This window comes from Euprymna scolopes, chromosome 2 (assembly GCF_053919585.1).
Source record: "Euprymna scolopes isolate OS-2025 chromosome 2, ASM5391958v1, whole genome shotgun sequence".
NCBI classification, from domain to species: domain Eukaryota; kingdom Metazoa; phylum Mollusca; class Cephalopoda; order Sepiida; family Sepiolidae; genus Euprymna; species Euprymna scolopes.
In genome coordinates, this window is record NC_136483.1 from 106,438,943 (window position 1) to 106,450,891 (window position 11,949).

At 31.9% G+C, this 11,949-nt stretch overlaps 1 pseudogene; it reads left to right on the forward strand.

Annotated features, from left to right (window-relative positions):
• Positions 1-9,161: 9,161 nt before the first annotated feature.
• On the forward strand, positions 9,162-9,316 carry LOC145243354 (U2 spliceosomal RNA; annotated as a pseudogene).
• The last annotated feature ends 2,633 nt before the right edge of the window (positions 9,317-11,949 follow it).

Sequence of the window (11,949 nt, forward strand, 5' to 3'; positions counted from 1 at the left end):
GTCGAGCAACTACCATGAAAATAATGATAGAGTAAAGAAAGACTAGCAAAGTTTCTTCTATGAGAAAGAGGCTGTATGTAGGGAAGAGAGGAGAGATTTCAAAGTCGATTTTGGGTTATTTAACAGAAAAGTCAACAAACGAAAAAAAGGGTTAAAAATTCGGTACTCATGCACTTATTGATCCGTGCTGAAATAATAACGTTATTATTTAAAAAGCCATTCTTAACATGGGGAGGGGAGGGTGTTTTGTACCTATTCTGTATTTAACCTTACAATTGAATAAAAAAAAAACATAAAACTTTAATTAAACTTGGAAATACGATTTAAAAAATAGCGCGGATCAGTAAGTGCATTAGCATAAAAAGTTCAAATATATAATAAATATTACCAAAGGCAAGATAAGTTACTCTTCTTCTACTTACCTGGATAATTTTTATGTGTTTTTCGTGACACTTATTCGGTTGGTTTCTATCAGTATTTTGTTTATTTTGGGACATTTGAGCCTTTATTGATACTCTGAAGGCGACGTGTTCTCGTCTACCATGATGATTGTTAGTTTAACTTACAGACTTAACACTGCTTGTTTTTTCAAACACAAGAAAAGCTTTAAAATGCGTTAAAACACACAAAAATGATCCAAGTAGGTAGAAGAGTAATTATCTTGTCTTTGATAACATTTACTTGCTATATATTTAAATTTTTCAACCTTTTTTTCGTTTGTTGGCTTATCTGCTAAATCTCCTGATATTGTACTCTGCAAAGTAGGAAAGATTGCTCTGTACTGCAGCACTGCAGCAGTGCAGCACTCAGCAGTGCAGCACTGCAGCAGCACCTCCCCAAAATGGGACGACAATACTTCATCTTAATTGTGGGTGCTAAAGAATCATTCGTAAAATCTCATTCCGATTTATTAAGTTTCCTCCTAAACTGATAAACAACACCTAATTGACAGAATCCTTTTCCAAGTTAACAAAAGTAACAAATTAGCAGCGAGCAGTGACAAGACTAAAATCAGCAGGAACAAAAAAAAAAAAACGATTTCTATAAATTATTCCATTTAGGTTGGTTTATACTCAGTTTGATTAGTCATTAAGATCCAACTTCCACCAATCTGAAAACAATCGCCATGGGAGCCGAGCACCTGTTAAACATTTCCATATAAGGGAAAGCCCGAGTTCAACTAACCCAGAGAGGTTTGAAGAAGGATTAGTACTCGCCAAACAAATCCTAACCAGACAAAACATGACTCAGACACAATTGAACAACCCAAATAAACTTTGGTCGTTGATCATAGAATCTCAACAAGCCATTGTCCTCGATATCTTGGGTATAACGCAACATATCAAGAAAATATTTTTTGCGAATTTGGTGACGAACAGCGAGATTCAATTTTAAACATTTGAAATTGCACAAAAGCGTTATCTTCGATAACAAATGAATCAATAACCCCAAACAATCCAATGTCTCCTTCTCCCAGCAGATGAGAGCTGACTATTTGCAGTCAACGCCCACACAAATATTATCTAAAAAAATAAAAATTACAAATATTACTACTATTGTTGTTTCTACTCCACCAAAAAACTTCTTTATAATCTTTATGTCATTTAACTGACGATAACTTTCTTTCAATTTTCATCTGAAATATTGAATAACAATCTATATATCTATAAAAGTGAAAATGTCTTTGTATGTGTGTATCTGTCTGTGTACATTTCCCAACCAAATAACTCTGTTAATTTTCGGTCTAGAGACTCAAGATTTGACATAAGGACTATTGAGATTTGGGAAAATCTTTTTAATCAGTTTTCGGCCAGAAATTTGGCTGTCAATGTATCAAATTTCAATGATTTGACCATTAAAAACTCTACCAAACTCCTCCGCCAATTTTGGGTCTAAACACTTGAAATTTGAAATGTAGGTTACTTGGACATGGATCAAATGTTTTAATTCGATTTGAGCCCAAAAAATAAATGTTAAGAGGTCAAAGTTTTAAAATATTTGAGCTGCGGTCTCTACCAAATTGCTCAGCCAATTTCTGGTCTAAACATTTGAAATTTTACCTAAAGGGTATTCAGATATAGGGCCAGCTTTTTAATCGATTTGGGTTGAAAATTTGAGCTGCCAAGGGATCAAAGTTCAAAAGATTTGACCTTTGCGGTGTCTAACAAACTACTCAGTCAATTTTTGGTCTAAACATTTGAAATTTATTCATAACGGGTATTCAGACATGCTGCAAGCATTTTAATCAGTTTTGGGGCGAAAATTTGGCTGCCAAAAGGTCAAAGTTGAAAGAGTTGACCTTTGCAGATTCTACCAAATTCTTCCGCCAATTTTGGGTCTAAAGATTTGAATTTTAGATGTAGGTAACTTGGACATGAGTAAAACTTTGTATTTTGATTTGAGACCAAAATAATAAATGTTAAGTAGTCAAAATTGGGGTCAAAGTTTTAAAAAATTTACTTCTGCGGTCTCTACAAAATTACTTAGACAAATTTTGGTCTAAACATTTGAAAGTGTATTCACACATAGGGCAAGTTATGAACAGTACATAGGGCCTGAGCAAAGCCGGGCTGAACTGCTAGTCAGTCTTGTGTTTGCTTGCCATTATACGCTTATTAGTAATATAACATATCTGGTTCTTATACAGATGTAAGATTGCATTGTTTTAGAGCAGTAGAATGATCCAACAATTTTGCCTGCAACCTTAGCAACAGATTTAATGTAAGTGTGGCATGGTCCTTGGTTGACTTGGTAAAGGCTATTCCATAGCATATTTGCATAAAGCCAAGAATCACACCGGCATTTAATATGAAATAAAGTAAAAATGTTATTGCTTCAGCAAAGGAAGAAAATGAAAGGATATATATATATATATATATATATATATATATATATATATATATATATATATATATATATATATATATATATATATATATATATATATATACTGAGTTCGTGAAATTCAGTAAATTTTCATATACCAATGAGTTTTAGGCCAAAATGGTTGACTTAAAGAGTAAGCTACAAAATTATCAAATTTTATAATTGAGCATTGTTTTTGCTTACACAGTATATATATATATATATATATATATATATATATATATATATATATATATATATATATATATATATATATATATATAAAATAATCACCTTTTTTTTTTACCATATTCCCTCTGCTTCACTTTTTTGTTATCAATAAAGATCTTTGACTTACTTGTTGTTCCATCAAATACTTTTGTATGCAAAAAAAACATTTTGCTAATTCCTACCCTCTGATGAGAAGGAAAGTATTTCTTCGAAACCCCGCGGATTAAGGACTATCCACTTAACAAGTGTTTCCTTTTCAGATTAAATATGTTTTTAACTCTTTTTTATTAATTGTTTGCTCGTATATATATATATATATATATATATATATATATATATATATATATATATATATATATATATATATATATATATATATATCAGGTATGAGACGATTCCAATATTTTTTCTGCTTCTTATACAATGGTATTAAATTTACAATTCCGATGCCGATTCTTTATAAAGCTATACATATTTAAGTGTAAAGTTGTTATTTTTTACGATTACCGTAAAAACACATGTAAACTGTGCAGATATTTTCTCAAATGTGTAAATACACTTGTGAGGGATGATCTATCGATTTCAGTTTTACTAATAGTTTAAAATCAATATATATTCACTATTTTAGTATTACTATCAGCAGTAGAAGATTTTTCTTTAAAGAAAATCAAATAAAAATGGCAATTAAAAGAATCGTTTTAGGCATCGGAAAATTTTTCTGATTTCTATACCCCCAAATTTCTGATTTTTCCGATTCCCGATTTTGATTGTCTCAACACTAATATATATATATATATATATATATATATATATATATATATATATAGTGTTATAATGGAATAATTCCAGAGGAAATCCGGATATGAGAGCTCAATGTGGTAAACAGAGCAATAACATAAAAATATAACACGGAAATTACATAATTGTCGATGCAATAATTTATTTCAACCTTATGGTATTTTCAAGCATCTAAACTAGACAATTACATTTTTGATCATCAAAAATGTAATTGTCTAGTTTAGATGCTTGAAAATACCATAAGGTTGAAATAAATTATTGCATCGACAATTCTGTAATTTTCGTGTTATATTTTTATATATATATATATATATATATATATATATATATATATATATATATATATATTGTTCCTTCTTATGAAACTGATTTTTAATTTAATTAAATTTTGATTTTTAAATTTTTAAAATTTTTAAAATTTTTAAATTATAAATCACATTACTTAATATTGAATTAGCTCTAGGACATTTAACTATCGAGCTTATTATATATCTAAATTACAACGAGCATTTCCTGTATTTTAATTAAACTAGTAATTTCACTATTACATTAAAATACACTTAGCTCTTTAGACTATTATTCTAATCTCCTTTAAATTATATATATATATATATATATATATATATATATATATATATATATATATATATATATATATATATATATATATAAGGGAACAGGATGGTTTGTAAAAAAAAATCCAAAGAATGAGTAAACACTGGATCACTATATTCGTGTATAGATGCTACTTAGTTTTTTGGATTTGGAAATATTTCCATTGGTTGAAAATTATTTCATTTAACATCTTCATGTTAAAAGTTGTTAGCTTTAGAGTTGAGGAGGAAAGCAACGAAGTGCAGAAGGAAAGTGTAAACAATCGTAGCCATTTACATTTTAGCTTTCAAAGGAATTTGTTGCAATATTTTTGATATAATATGAGGGTATGTTTTTTTGTTTTTTTTTTAAATTGTAAGGTTCTACTTATAAATACTGGTGATAGGAGCTGATCAATCAAATTGAGTCACGTTCTGCTAGCAACCAATCAGAAACCAGAATTACTCCATAAAAATACTGAATCTTTTAACAGTTCTGCACATAACTTTTTCATGGCCACACAAGGAAGATCTTTTGCTCTTTGCCTGCAAAATTTTGGAGTCTGAGACTTATATAGAACAGCTACCAACGAAAAACTCTTCATCTCCAGGACTTGTAGAGAATAACTGCCTATAGGAAACTCTTCTGAAATTAAACATGGCTTTCAATTCAAAAGAATCACTTTGCGATTCAATCGTCACATAAATCTTCAATTTCAGGTCTAGATTTACAGTCAGTCCTAGAAGCTTATCAAAGTAAGGCACTTCCTTAAGGAGAGCGCCATTTATTTTAACTGAGGCAAACTGAGTGCTGGTGGTAAAAGGAGAGAATCTTGGTTTTAGATGGGTTAAAAGCAACCAGCTACTTTTTTCCCCGCTTGCACAACATGCTCTCGGTCATAAGAGTAAGAATTAGAAAGATCTTAATCATTAATGCTCTTTGAAGTGCTGCCATAGATGTCAACAAATGATCGTAGAATGTGATTTAGAAGGTCATTAGCGAATGTCAGGAATAAGTTCATTATAAATATATTTCTGGACGTTTTTATACATTTGAATATAAATAAGTATTTGATGATATTAAAACTTCATAGGGGATAATCTCTTCTCTTCCCTAAAGTCTCTTTCTCACAGAAAAGACGTAGCTAGTCTTTCTCTACTACTCGTTATTGTTTTGGTAGGTGTTTAATTGAGCTCCCCTTTTCCTATGAGGCATTCACAGCAAGAACTCATCTAACTACCACCACTGTAAAGAACTTTTCTTTCCTTCCTTTGTGTACCTATAACCAAACAGAACTTAAATGAACAATCTCTTTTCATGGACTTTCCATCTGTGAAACACCATATCACGGGACTGCTTCCTAGTTAACTATAAGATAGTTCCCTTCAAGTCCAATGTCAACAAATATTTGTTCAGCCATCCTCTTTAGTAATCAAATTTTGCTCTTTCCAATCCTTTTAAAGTGTTGTTCATCAATCCAACTGACAACCTTTTTGTTATGGAAACTGCTCAAGACAAGGCGTGAAGCCACTTGATGTAAAGGGATAACAGGAGGTACCTATTCGCCTTAGTCTTGAAAAGACCATGGTTATAGAAAAACAGTCAACAGCAAAATGGTTCTGCAAGCCTTCAGTTCTTGTAAAGAAACTACTGGAACAGGAAACTGTATTACAGTGAAGTATCAAAACAGCAAATTGATGGAGACCACTAGATCAATGAGTGAAATAAGCTGGAACAAAGGAAGCAGGTTATAGATCAGACAATTCTGAAGAACACAAGCCATAATAGTATTTATAGAAAAGACTGAGATTCACAACATCATTTCTGTTTATCCTCATCCTTCAGTGACATAGTAAGTAATGTTCAATCATCATCAGAGGTTTTGATCATTCCTGCAGGAGGAACCCCTTCCTGGTTTCCTCCTGCCTTGTCTGGTTTCCTCTTGCCTAGTTGTGGCCATGTAGGACCCAGTTGGTTGTTCGAGGTCATCTCTCCACTAGGTTTTTGGCCCTTTTCTTAGTTTTTTTTGTTTTTTTTTCATTGCTTCAGGGTTTATTTTTTTCACTCTAGATATCTATCTGTTGCTTGTAAATCTCGAAAAGTGACCTGGCTATCTGTGTTTCGCTGTTTGTACAATGGTGATGATGTCATTTATTCCAGTTAAAATCTAGCCCAGGTGTCTCTGTTTTATTTCACGTAGACTGATGCCATGCATAATAGGTTTCAATTTGCATCGCGCCACATTTAGCTTTTCTATTGCTGCATTATTGAGTGCTCATGTTTCACTACCATATATGTCTGCTGATTAGTAATGACAAAAGTTTCTTGAAGTTATTCCATCCACTCCAAATTTTTGCAATCACACTAGCACCTGCTCCAATAAAAGAATGAGAAGTTGTTTGATTGAAACTTTTATCATAATTAAAATGAACTACATATGGTATACGTTTATAAGCCAAAATATGAACTAAAGATTTTGTAAAATAAACAAAAATTTATATTAATTAATTGGAATTCATTATTGAGATGAGTATTATTAATTTATTTCATTGCGAACTATTATCCTCATCTTTTTTTTGTTTGTTTTTTTAGTTGTTGTTTCACTTCGTTTCGGCCAACTATTCGAATAGTTGGCCGAAAACAACTAAATTAAAAAAGATGAGGATAATAGTCCATAATAAAATAAATTAAACAAACATTTATTTGTTTAACATCAATATTTCGATGTAATACCTCTTCTTCAAAATATTTTTTCTTTTCCTTTTTTTGTATTCATTGAACACTTTCCATTTAATGTTCATATTGTATGTTCTACTGTTTATAATGTTGTCCACTACTGCTTATATGTGGGGAGATCAAGAAAAAGAGGGGAAAGTATGTTCCCATGTGGTCAAGCTGTCACAGCACAGCGGTGAGGTATTGGTATTATTTTAACTTCATGGTTGTTTATTGACCTAAGTTTTCACTTTGATCTGAAGTAATATTATACCGTCATCGCTGTTACTTCCCTATCTTATGTTTTTATGGTTGTTTTTCTTTTCTGGTGGCAACTTCATTATCAAACTATTTTATTCCTTGCTTTTTTTATCTGTTCATTTGTTTCTCGTTTTTAAATTATTTATTTATAAAATATATATCCATATGGTCAAATTAACAGTCAATGAACAAATATACAGGCTTATTTATATGATTTAAACAAAGGTGGTATACTGGGAGTTATATTTTTTACTCTACCGCTGTGTTTGAAGTAATTACACAGGCAGAGGTTTTCATATCTATATATATATATATATATATATATATATATATATATATATATATATATATATATATATATATATATCTTAATTTCGATGGTTGTCATTCTTTCTTTTGGGTCGTTTATCTTTTCCTCAATGCTAGAATATAAATATATTTTATAAGTTTATATGTTTCGTTATAGAGATAGGTTTTTCAGATCATATACATGCAAACAGGTACATAATAATAGCGTATATTAGTAGAGCATTCCGTTCCCATAAGCCCTTTAGTTAGTACTTGATTATCGTTTGGGATCAATTATGTGGTTGGTTTCCTTATGTAACGCTGCTTTATGATAATACTACTTGTAGGTATATATCAACACCCCAGTTACAAGCGTGCTAGACCCATAGATTACTTTAATAATCACGCAGGTTTCATTGGATTTACATCTAAGAAACCACTCTATACAACCATTACACACATGCACGCATGCACGCACACACACACACACACACACACACACACATTAGTGATGGGACGATTTCAATATTTTCTCTGATTCTCATATAATTACCGATTCTGTTCTAAATTCCTGATTCCGATTCTTCATAAATCTCTAAATATTTAAGTATAGAGTTGTTAGTTTTTCTCTGATTACTGTAAAAACACATATTAAATACGCAGATATTTTCGTAAATGTAAAGATACACTTGCAGGGGGATGATCTATCAATTTTAGTTTTACAGGTAGTTTAAAATCAATAAATATTTATTATTCATTTCATCATTATTAATCAATAATATTTATTATTTATTTCATCATTATTATCAGCAATGGAATGATTTTGCTTTAAACAAAATCAAATAAAAAAGTCAAAAAAGAATCGTTTTGGTATTGGAAAATAGGCACAGAATTTTCCAGTTCCGACGCCTCCAAATGGTCTGATTTTTTTTATTCCCGATTCTGATTCTGATTAATTGTCTCAACACAAATATATATGTATATATATTTATGCAAACAAACTTTTACAAAAATGACTGAATTTTCCATTAATTCTTTGAGAGATTACTTTTACAATAAATTCTACATACTTGATCTAACTTGTTCTTGAACCACATGCCCTAAAGTTGAGATGGCTTCCGAAAAAGCCAATAACGATTAATAATGGAGATTACTTACGATAAAATCAATGATAACTTAAACATTAGATCTTGGCTTTTTGGCCAAGAGCAAAGTGTAGTATCTGTTCCGGCAGATGCTGCACTTAAGATAATTTGTACCAGTCAATGGAGGGGAAACCCTCTATACTGGGACAATTATTATTTTTGGTAACCAGAGTGCCCCCTTTTTGCCTACTTTTAGGGGAGCTGGTTTTTACCTCACATTAAAAACGGCCTTGTGCCTAATTTGCTCAGTGGGGGAGCAAATAAATACCATCTTGGCTTTTTTGGCTAGGATCAAAGTGTAGTATCTGTTCTGATACTACAGTTCAATTTTTTTGTTATTGGTTAGTGGAGAAGAAATCCTTCACGACTGAGAGAATTTTTATTTATGTTCCTTCCCTCCACATTAAAAACTAACCTTGGTGTCTAACTCTACCCTCGTAGGGAGGCAAGTAAATAGGAACAATATGATAATAGAGTCAAAACGCATTCCTCAACGACCCTGACTTCCACAAAAAAAAACGATTATATAATTAGTCCAATGAAAATTGATTATAATTTATGATAACTTTTCTATTTGTTGTTGTGAAACAGTAGTATCTATGAAAGGATTAAATAACCCAAAACGGGTTGATGTGCCACAACCAACCAACCAACTAACCAACCAACCAAACAAACAAACTGGGCGTCTGTGTCAATTTTTTTATTAAAATCTGTGGAGAGATATGGGTGTTCTTTTAACGCAAGCACATTTTCTGCTTCATGTAACAAATTCTGGGTCAGCAGGACGCGCCTAATACATGCGTCTCAATTTGTCGGTAGCAATGTGACCTGATTCATCTGTTAGTAGCAATACATTATCTAATGCTACGCCTTATATTCTTCCATAAATGGTAATTGCAAAATGACAGACAGTTGCTACCGGTCAGGGAGCGGTAGTGCGTTTCACATATTTTATGGTGACGATCAGAAATATTTATTTATTTTTTTTTAAATGAAAACTATGATCATTTTTACATTAGTCTGTTATACTTGACTGAAAACTAACAAAAAATATGCTTCGCCAGTGTTTGTACTTGCTATTTCTCTAGGTATATCACTAAAATATTCATATACTAGCAGTTCTTCCTGGCTTTGCTTAGGCCCTATATACTTCTCATAACTTTATGTGCATATGTATATATTAAAAACTGTGAATATGTACGGTTACGCCTTTCTATCTAATAGTCTTCTTATCATAGAGAAAAGTTGGTAGAGGCCGCAGACAGCAAATTTTTTTTTAAACTTTGACCCCAATTTTGACTCCTTAACATTAATTGTTTTGGGCTCAAATTAAATTAAAATGTTTGATCAATGCCCAAGTAACCTACATCTAAAATTTCAAGTGTTTATACTCAAAATTGGTGGAGGAGTTTGGTAGAGTCTGCAAATGTCAACTCTGTAAACTTTGACCTCTTGCCAGCCAATTTTTCGCCTAAAAACTGATTAAAAAGCTTGCTGCCTGTCTGAATACCCTTTATGTAAAATTTCAAATGTTTAGACCCCAAAATTGGCTTAATAGTTTGCAAGAGACTGCAAAGGTAAAATCTTTTGAACTTTGACCCCTTGTAAGCCAAATTTTCAGCAAAAAATCGATAAAGAAGCTCGCCTTATGTCTGAATACACTTTATGTAAAATTTCAAATGTTTAGACCAAAAATTGTCTGAGTAATTTGGTAGAGACTGCAGAGGTAATTTTTTTTCAACTTTGACCTCAATTATGACCCCTTAACATTTATTGTTTTGGGCTCAAATCAAATTTAGTTAGATCCATGTCCAAGTAAAATTTAGTTAGATCCATGTCCAAGTAAAATTTCAAATGTTTAGGCCCAAAATTGGTGGAGAAGTTTAGTAGAGTTCTCAAAGGTCAAATCATTGAACTTTGACCCCTTAACAGCCAAATTTCTGGCTAAAAACGGATTAAAAAGATTTTCCCAAATCTCAATACCCCTTATGTTAAATCTCGAGTCTGTGGACCGAAAATTGATAGAGTTATTTTGTAGGGAAATGTACACAGACAGACATTTTCACTTTTATAGATATATAGATTGTTATTCAATCATTCATTTCAGATGAAATGATGTAAAGAATGGCTTCCACGTGGTTAAAATAAAAAATAATAGGAGTGGCCTTGTGCCTAATTTTTTGTTTATTACTGTTTTCGTATTATTATTAATTGGACTACTGTTCTCATCTTGAGTGTGATTTTCACAATATTTTGGTCGATGTAACCTCTGACCTTCTTCAGGTGTATCTTGTCAAACTCAGGAATGTTTCTGTCGAACTCGGGAATTTGGACGGAATTTTGAGCGGAACCTTTTATTTACTTCACGGGGTAGCGTGCTCTTATTCCATCAGGCATGACTGGATAGAGGTCCTGAGATGAGAACAGTAGTCTAACGAATAAAAATACGAATAACCAATCCTCATCTCAAAAATTCAGAAACGTCAAATTACTGTTTTGTTGTAAACTTTTCAGAGTAAATAAAAAATATACAGGGTGACCCCCCCCAAAAAACGGGCCCCAACTCTAATTAGGCCCCGTTTGTTAGTGTTTTGTCCAAATGAAATGAAACTTTGGTCATAACTAGTTTATTATATTCAATACATCACATCAAAACACTAGGCTCTTTGGCCTTTTTTTCTCCGTTCTACAGCATATGCTCTAGATGGCCTCCATTTAGCTTTTGCTTTTTTTTTGGTCATCCTGTATAACTTAACTTTTGCCCGGGAAGAGGATGTTGGCACAAGGATGAAAAAAAAAATTTTAAAAAGATAGCGAGAGAGGTGGGATCGAACTCAAAAACTTAGGGTAATCAGTCTTCCTTGCTAACCATTAGGCCACAGAGAATAGTGAATTCAATGAGTTGGTAGTTAACTTAAGAATCATAGGAGTCGCCACACATGTGGCCACCAAGCCGCCGAGCTGTCGTTTGCATTCGAATAGTTTCGTTTTATTATATGAAAAAGACAAACAAACACTCAAGATGACGGCACAGTGGGAATTTTTTTTAACT